This window comes from Hevea brasiliensis, chromosome 8 (assembly GCF_030052815.1).
Source record: "Hevea brasiliensis isolate MT/VB/25A 57/8 chromosome 8, ASM3005281v1, whole genome shotgun sequence".
NCBI lineage: Eukaryota > Viridiplantae > Streptophyta > Magnoliopsida > Malpighiales > Euphorbiaceae > Hevea > Hevea brasiliensis.
In genome coordinates this window covers 81873842-81883810 of record NC_079500.1, presented here as the reverse complement: position 1 = coordinate 81883810, position 9969 = coordinate 81873842, and positions in this window count along the sequence as shown.

Sequence of the window (9969 nt, the reverse complement as noted above, 5' to 3'; positions counted from 1 at the left end):
TTGACCGAATGACAAGTGTCGGACCGGTTTGAGAAGTTGAAGGCTATCTTGACAGAGGCACCAGCAGCACACCCAAGGTCGTGAAGAGACTTCGTGGTCTCTGATGATGCCTCTCATAATGGGCTAGGTGTGTATTGATGCAAGAGGGAAAGGTGGTCGCTTATGCTTCCAGCTAAGGCCACATGAAGCAATTACCTACCCATGACCTAGAGCTTGCAGCAATTATCTTCGTGATCAAGATATGGAGGCATTACTTATATGGTGAAAAGTGCTACATTTACAGATCACAAAAGCCCAAATATTTGCCAACTCGGAGGGAGCTCAACCTTAGACAGAGGCGATGGATTGAGTTCTGAAGGATTATGATTGTGTGATTGACTACCATCCCGGGAAGGCAAATGTAGTTGATGCTTTGAGCGAAAAGTCCATCACGACTTTGAGATCATTGAATGCCCGTCTATCTTTGATTCGAGATGGAGCTATTTTAGCCGAGTTGCAAGTGAGGCCAAACTCATACAGATTTTAGATGGGCAAAAAGTAGATGAAAAGTTACTAGCTATTATGAGCAAAATCCCGAGGGAAAAGTAATCACCATGAGGTGAAAGCGGATGGGTGTCTCAGATACAAAGGAAGACTGTGTACCGGATAATGGGGAATTGAAGGCCAGATTCTAAAAGAGGCACACACCGGTGTATATGCTATGCACCGTGAAGTACAAAGATGTATCATGATCCAAGCTTTAGTGTTGGTGGCACAGTATGAAGAAGGACATAGCCGACCACGTGACTAAATGCCGACATGTCGCAAGTCAAGGCATCATATCAAGTTCCATCGGGTTTGCATACGCATACCTGAATGGAAATGGGATCGGGTCACCATGGATTTTGTAAGTGGTCTACCTCTCAACCGAAAGAAACATGATGCAGTATGGGTGATAGTTGATAGATTGACGAAGTCAGCACACTTTCTGCCAGTTAGGACTGACTACTCACTGGAGAAGTTAGCAGAATTGTATATCAATGAGATACTTAGACTGCATGGAATTCCACTTTCCATCATATCTGATCGGGACCCAAGGTTTACATCGAGATTTTAGAAGAAGTTGCATGAATCCTTGGGTACACAACTCCACTTTAGCACAACATTCCATCCTCAGACGGATGGGCAATCCGAAAGAGTAATCCAGGTAAACAATTGAAACCAATGAAATTGATACAAATATTGAACTGAAATGATAATAATAATATGAAATATATGTCAGGTCTTTGAGGATATGCTGAGGAGTTGTGTCATTGAGTTTGATGGAAGTTGGGATAGATACCTCCCACTGGCAGAATTTGCATACAACAATAGCTACCAAGCTAGTATCCAAATGGCCCCATATGAAGCACTGTATGGGAGAAAATGTAGAACTCCAGTGTGCTGGACTGAATTAGGCGAAGACAAATCGTAGGGCTGCACTGGTGAAACAGATCGAGGAGAAAGTGAAACTAATCAAAGCCAATCCAATCGAAGGTTGCCTCGCAATGCATGTAAATCTTATGCCGACCAAGAGAAAAGAAATAGAATATGTGGTTGGCGACAAAGTGTTCCTCAAGGTGTCACCGTGGAAGAAGGTATTGAGGTTTGAAGGAAAGGTAAGTTAAGCCTCAAGTTCATTGGCCCATATGAAGTCATTGAACGCAGGTCCAATGGCCTATGCTACATTTACTCTCCCAGAGCCGACAAGATCCATAATGTGTTTCACGATTCACGTTTGATACTGCCGATCCTTCTTACATATTGGTAGTTCTGTAAAGAAGAAATAACTGATTTGACGCATAATAAGAACTTACTTATCGTTCTAGTTAGAAGAGTTGAGGAACAAGTAATTAATTGGCAAAGTGCAGGAGGTACCTACAACACCCAAGAGGCAATTTAGCAGAAGAGATTATGAGGCATTTCATAATCCATCGTAATAAGATCAATGAATTATGGAAGAGTTAAATACCTTCTTGTGACATCAATGACATCCGCCGCTTTCAAAGTGACTAAATACGTGCCCTATAGTCATAATAGTCCGGTGTGGTTTAAATCAGCGAGGGTAATTGGTAATTAATTCAAATATTAATAAGAAAAATTTGGTAAAAATTTTAGAAATAAAATACAACCAAGTTAAACGAGCCGGTGCCCAAGCGATGGGTAACCAGAGGGAAGTTGCGGTTCTCGCAACGAGGAGCCCTAGACCAGGGGAAAATTTCATAAAATAATTTTTGGGACTCCAGAGAAGGGTCATTGAGGTTCCTATGGCATTAGAATGCCAAGAAAATATTTAGAAAAATTTTTCAATCTCCAGATGCATAATTTTGACTCTAAGCCTAACTGAGGGCATTTTGGTCATTTCGCCTTCAGAGGTGATTTTTGGCCGACTTGTCCAGTTGAGTAAATAATTAATATGACATAAAATATGAATAAACATTACTAGAAATTAAATTGAAAATGAGTAGTGATGAAAAGAAAAGAAAAATGAAATAAAATGCCAAATATGACATATTATGATGTCATTTAAAAAGCTTTCTCCAATCATAATAAAACAACCAATTAATTAAGTAATAAAAGGGACAAAATAAAGACCAAAGGAAACAAAAACACAGCAGCCATTTTTCCCATTCCAGCCGCACCATAGCAAGGAAGAAACCCTCCATTTTTCTTTTTTCATTCAAGCTTAAGAAACTCTCAAACTTTACCTCAAAACCCTAAGTCACTTTCACTAAAATTCATCCTAGCACCTTGCATAACCTTTTGGCAGCCAAGAAAAGGAAAGGAAGTGAAGTTTTGAGCTTGGGAAAAATCTGCCTACAAGAGGTTAGTGCATATATGTATTTAAAACTCATTAATTCCATGATTGAGACTTGTAATAGATGAGAAATTATGAAATAAATGAAACAAATTCATGTGTATGTCCACCATAGAATTCGGCAGCCCTAATGAAGGAATGGTTTTGATTGTTTTGTTGGACTTAGAGTGGATTAGAAATGATGTTTAAGATATATATCTACATGGATAATAAATTGGTATGCTAACTAAGGCATCTTATAGAAAACATAATGTGAAGCTAGGGTTTTGGGGAGTGAAAATTGACTTGGCTTATGAAATTGTTAGAGAACATTTTAATGGTCAATTAGTGACCATTTTAGGTAAGTTGACCATAATATGGACTGAAAAATAGCATGGCAAAGTGAATGACTATGCTGCCTAGGGACAGCAGCAATGGTGACTGAGATTCCAGTCCAATTAGACAGCCATAACTTTGGCTGTGTTGGTCCAATTGGTGTTTGGCCAATTGGACATGAAACTAGGCTTATAATGGCACATTTTTGCTGAAGAAACCATGCCCAAAAGACCAAAGCAAGAGGACCAAAAGTTGGCCCCAATCTGGATACCCTGCAACAGCACCTGCAGAAATGACCAAACTGTTCATTTGGCCATAACTTACTGTAGATATGGTCAATTGACCTGAAATTTTTACAGCAACAAGTTAAGACATAGAAAAACAACTTTCATGAAGAAACCTGCCCCAAATTATGGCCAGAACCTATTCAAATATGCAATCACAATCAGTGTTCATGGTACTGTAGATTTGGTAATTCTGCAGTTTTGGAAATCCGGCCAGCTGTGGTTTTTGGGCCATATCTAGAGCTACAAAACTCCAAATGGAGTGATTCAAAAAAGGAAATTCAACTAGACAAAATAAGGAACAACTTTCATGTTTACCATTTCCTCAAATTCCCACTACAACAGTGCTCAATAAAACAGTAAAGTCAGGCTTCAAAATCTGAAAATTCTGCTTCCCTTGGTTTAAACTTTGAAATGGTATAAATGCTTAATGCCAACAAGTTTCGAATGCCAAATGTGGTATGTTGGGAGTGCCAAAGTCAATGTACATATTTTCTATCCAAAAGTCAACATTTTTGTTGACCAATGAGGTGAATAGTGACACCAAAAAAAATTGAAATTCATAAATTGAAGAATTTAAAAGTTTCAAATGCCCTAGTATACCTAACAAGATTGGTTTGGATAGTTTGGCATGCCAATAGGGTTCAGTTAGCGATCGCACATGGCAATATGCCGTTCTGTGATTTTATGGCTTTTAGCCATTCCGACCTTGTATTGAGATTTGGCCTTGTGCCTGATGTATTTACAGCTTGTTAGCTATTCTGTTGCACACTGGGATATGCATATGTGACCGATGGTGTGACGGCCTGAGGTACTAGATACCCAGTGCCAGTTTACCCGTTATCCAGTCCAATCGTCTAGTGTAGGTTACTTGGGGCAACCAAATGAATAAAAGTGGAAAAAGTAAATGATATACAAATACCAAACAAATATAACATGTACATTCACTACATATTTATTTTCTTGCTATTTCCTTTATTTTATTATTGCACCACTAAGCATTATTGCTTAGCGCGTTGCTTTTGCCACGCGTAGGTTCTGGAGATACAGATCGTGAGCCCAGTAGACCGCAGACTGGGTGAGTCCATCCTGCGATTCGCACAAAGGTCCGTGTCACCTCAACTGCGAGTTGCATTGGTAGGACACTAGGTGTCATTTTGATATTTTGTAGCTAATTTTTATTTCCTCATATGTATTTGAACTTATGTAATGTATTTTAATGTTCATGTAAATAATGAAAGTTATGGTTATGAATGCAAAATTAGAGCATTTATTTGTTGTTGTATATGAGTATTATGAGAAATGGATGTTTGAGAAATGAAAAGGTTGTTGAGAACCGAAATTGAAAATTATTGAGATTTTGGATATTGGAGTTTGAGATGATTGAATACAAATATTGGAAGTGTTTTTCACAGGTTCCGAAGAACTGTTTTCTCCATTTTTAGCCGGTACTCTGCCGGATTTTCTTTAAAATTTTCGGAACCTCAAATAAATTATAATTTCAATAAATGACTTAAATGAACTATATTTCATAAACTATATTCAAAACTATGACAAAAAATTAATTAAGGAAAAATAGAGGGTGCCAGTATACCGTGTGACATATCTTACCCGGATATACTGTAGACGGGTAAGGGGTGTCACACCCTTCTTCTTATTCTCGCACCAAAGAGAAAAAAGAGAGGAAGACCACCATTAAAGCTCCAAATGAGCTTGATTCCCTAGCCAACTACACCATAAAACCTCACCCTTTCTTCACAAAAAATTTCCCTTACCATTAGAGCTAGACTTGGGCAGCCATTAGAAGAGAAGAAAGTGAAGGAAAGTGAAGGGTAAAAATTCATCCAAGAGGTTAGTGCTAATTTTCTTGCTTCCATTATTTTCTAAGAATGAATTTGTGTTGAGTTAAGTTGAAAATTTGATGAAAAATGAATTAAAGATGCATGAACTTGCCCACATGGAATTTTGGCAGCCTTAGGGTACCTAGGGTTTCAATAATTTGATTGCATAATAGTTATGTATGGCTGCCATTAAACATGATTTTGGTGTTTTAATTCATGGATTGTATGTATATAGAGAATTGAAATTGTTGGAGTTAGGGTTTGGGCACCAAAATTTGGATTTTGTTTAAGTATTGGTGAAAAGAGGTTGTAATGGTCAATTAGTGACCATTTGGTGATGTTTGAGTAGGAAATTGAGTGAATGGTACCAAGAGAATTGATGTTATGTATGCTGTCCAGTGTGCACTGCAGGACTAGTTGTGAGTCTAGTGGGTTTGGGCAGTCATAAATGGAGTTGTATAGGTTCAATTGGTGCAAGGCCAATTGGAAATGAAACTAGACACATAATGACACAACTTTGGTGAAGAAACCCTACCCAGAAAACCAAACTAAGTTGACCTAAAAATTGTCCTAATCCAGGTAACTTGCATTCTGCCTGGGCAAAATGACCAAATGAATAGTATTTATTCATTTGGTCATAACTCAGTGTAGAAGGGTCCAATTGACCTGAAATTTTACCAGCAGATAGCTCAGACATAGCTCTAAAACTTTCATGAAGAACACAAATCCAAATTCTGACCATAACCTAGTCAAATTGCCAATCAAACTTAGGTCACCAAATCTGGCAGAACCAAATTACCAGAAATTCTGGGTACAGGTCAATCCGGCCAGTTATGGTAAAATGACCATAACTTGAGCTACAAAACTCCAAATGGAGTGATTTAAAAAAAGAAATGTAACTAGACACAATAAGGAACAACTTTCATGAAAAATTTGTCAAATTCCTACTGTACAAATGACCAATGGAACAGTAAACCTAGGGTATGAAATCTGAAAATTTTGAATAACATAAGATAAGCTTTGAAATGGTATTGGAAATCAATACCAACAAAAATAAAATGCAAAATGTGGTATCTTGGAGAACTTATGTTCAATAAATTTATTATGTATTAAAAAGTCAATAATTTGAGTGAATAGTAATGTAAATAGTAATACAAAGACACAAAGTATAATAACTAAGTTGGTAGAGGAAATTAAGGTATGAAATTTGGAATCCATGAAACATTCATGGATTACTTAGAATAGAAATAGTAATTCACCTAAATGACCTAATGAACATTTAAGTTATGTGAGTATATAGTTAAGATTTGTATTCCCATTACTAGTAGGTCTAATAAAACATGAGTGATACCACTTGAATATGAAATGAAATTAACCTAGATGGATTGCTGAGTATAAATGGGATGAGGTTTACATTAGGATTTATGTTTCCATTACAAATAAGATAATAACACCTTATATGAGTTATGAATTCAAATAAATATTGTAATGAATAATTGAATCACATAAAAATATGAATGGAACATTAGTTTTCTTTATAAGAGAAAGGAAGAATGTTTTGAGTACAATAGTACATGAACACCATTGTTGTGAATTGTGATCAATATGAATGATGTAAGGAATGTATGAATATTATGATGAATGTATAAATTATGGAATTTGTCATGAAATAATGAAGTCATAAAACACAATATATTAATATTTAATGATATTATGTACCCTTGTATTGCCTAGACATATGTGTCAGATTGGATAGTTTGGCATGAAAATAGGGTATTATTTTAGTAGTACTGCGAAAGGCTTTATGCCTATATTCATGGCTTTATGCCCGTATTCATGGCTTTATGTCCGCATTCATGGCTTTATGCCTGCACTCATGGCTTAATGCCCGTATTCATGGCTTTATGTCCGCATTCATGGCTTTATGCCTGCACTCATGGCTTAATGCCCGATTATGTGATATAATGGCTTTTTAGCCATACTGACTGCATACGTGGTTGACGTTCTGCGTCCCATGGTATGATGGCCCAAGGCACCGCGATGTCCACTGCCAACGACCCATTATCCAGTTTAGTCAGCCTGTCATAGGTTACTTGGGCAGTGAAATTTATTGAAATAAGTTAAGAATATTAGCAATTAAAATATTAGAAATTAAATAAAATAAATGACTAAAATGACCTAAAATAAATTAGAGTAGTTATTTATTAGAAAGAATTGAAATGAACTGGACCGATATTAAAATTTACTTATTATGAGATAATCTGAGACAACCTAGCAAGTATTGAGAAAATGCTAAAAGATTAGCAAAGAAAATTATAACATAAATAAATATTGCAAATGTGACTTATATAATAATATAAGCATAAATTTATTATTTTTAGATCATTTTTTTTTTGTACATTATTACTATACATTGGCGAAATAAACACTTCCAAAGAAGACTAAATTAAGATAAAACATATTAAATTTTAGAAACCGCATGTAAAGTATAAATAAATCTTAATTATCTGAATTTTGTTTCTATCTTTATTTGTATATTATTTTCTTGTTATATTATTGCACTACTAAGCAGCAAAGTTTAGCGTGATGGAATTGTTTCCTTCGCGCAGGTACTGAAGCTAAAACCCAATGGACGTTTGGCTGGGAATTTTGGGAGTTCTGATCTGCAGAAGTATCTGAAGTATTCAAGGTTGTTACCTCCTCAACAATGCATATAGATAGGGCCCATATAGATTATATTTTATATTTTGTATAAAATGCTTAGATATTGTATTGTAATGTATATTATGAACAGGAAATTAATAGGAATGCGATGTAAATTAATTAATTAGCTTTTTCATATGTAATTAATTTATATATCATGTAAATTATGAAACTTTATAATTATTTTGTAAATTATGTAAATTAAGGAAATTTGAAATTTTTGCTTATGTAATTTGAGAATGTTTACATATGAATTGAGTATGAATGGAAATGCATGGATGAGATTTGAAATATGAGAAAATTATGAGAATGATTGATGAGATAATTATGATTAGCATGGATAAGATTTTATTTTGAAAATATTGTTAAATTTCAAACAGGTGAATATTGAAATATGCCAAACGATAATAAAATAAGAGAAACTTCGCTGGTTTCTCCATTGAAAAATAATTAATGTTAAATTAAACGAATTCAAAATTATTAAAAAAATAAATTAAGATAAGTTGGTGCTCCGGCACCGATTGTAGCACACCTTGCTCGGCTACACTGTAGTCGGGTGAGGGGTGTTACAATATGGCCATTATGAGTTTCTGGTTATGCCATTCAAGCTAACTAATGCTCCAGCTGCTTTTATGGTTCTGATGAACACTATCATCAAGCCATATTCAGATCAATTTATTGTTGTGTTTATTGAAGACATATTGGTATATTCGAAGAATGCAGAGGAGCATGATAGACATCTATGGATTGTGCTACAGACTTTAAGGGAGAAAAAACTATATGCCAAGTTATCAAAGTATGAATTTTGGCTAGAAGAAATCTCTTTCTTGGGGCACATTGTGTCAGCTGAGGGCATTAAAGTAGATCCCAGCAAGGTTGAAGCTGTAACACCCTATTTATATAGCCTGGTACATTTTACTATTCCAGTGACCGGTGTCAGTCCGGACAATTAAGGGGATTAGAACCACACTTAAGACAACTAGATAACCTATAAACACAAAGAATTAGTAATTGCCAATTAGTTAAGTATAAATAAGAAAAACAGAACATAAGAAGTTAAACGAGCCGAGAGTCACAATGATGGTGACCTTCTCGGGAACGACTGCGAAGTCAGTTTAAACTCAAATTTTGAACTGTAAAATGTGACGCTGCGGTCCTTAAGACCATAACGAACACAGTGGAAAAGAGAAAATCATGAAAAAGAACTGTTAAGCCAGTCAAATAATTAGGTCAGGGAGCTAGAAGAAATATTGAATTATTTGCAAACTGAGTTATACCGGTGAGGGGCAATTTGGTCAATTGACCCCGAGAGCTGACTCCTGACCTGACTGTCAAATAAAATAGGAGAAAAGAAAATTTCAGAATTGAGAATTAAATTAAAGAACTAATAGAAAAATAGAAAAAGAAAAAAAAAGAAAATGAAAAAGTGAAGAGAGGTGACATCATGCATGAGATCATGCATGATGCCATAAATCCTATAATTAATAAATTTAATTAAATTGATTTTTTTTTGTCTTCCATAAGACAAAATACATAAAAGAAAAGAAAAGAAAAAAAAATTCAATTGTCTTCTCTCCCAAACCAGCCGGCCTCTCTCTCTCCCAAAGCTCTCTCTCTCAAACCTCCATTAGAGCTCTAAGTTCAAGCTTCATACACCCTAAATTAACCATAAATTCCCCTAAAGTCCTTAAGTAAATCTTAACCTAGACCTTTGATTTAGCTATTACCTACAAAAAGAAGAAGAAAGGAGGAGAAATAAGAAGAGGAAAAAGACACCTAAAAAGGTTAGTAAGCAAACTTGACAATTTTAGTTTGATTTCTACATTTTTAATTTATTGAATTAGTAAATAAACTTTAAATAAAAGAAAAATTTGTTAAGGGACCATGAGTGAATTTCAGCCAGCATGTGTATGGGGGTATATTTGCATGGTTTGATAGATTTAAAAGTATATGTGATCTTGTTTGAGATGAAGAAAAATGTATATAGGCA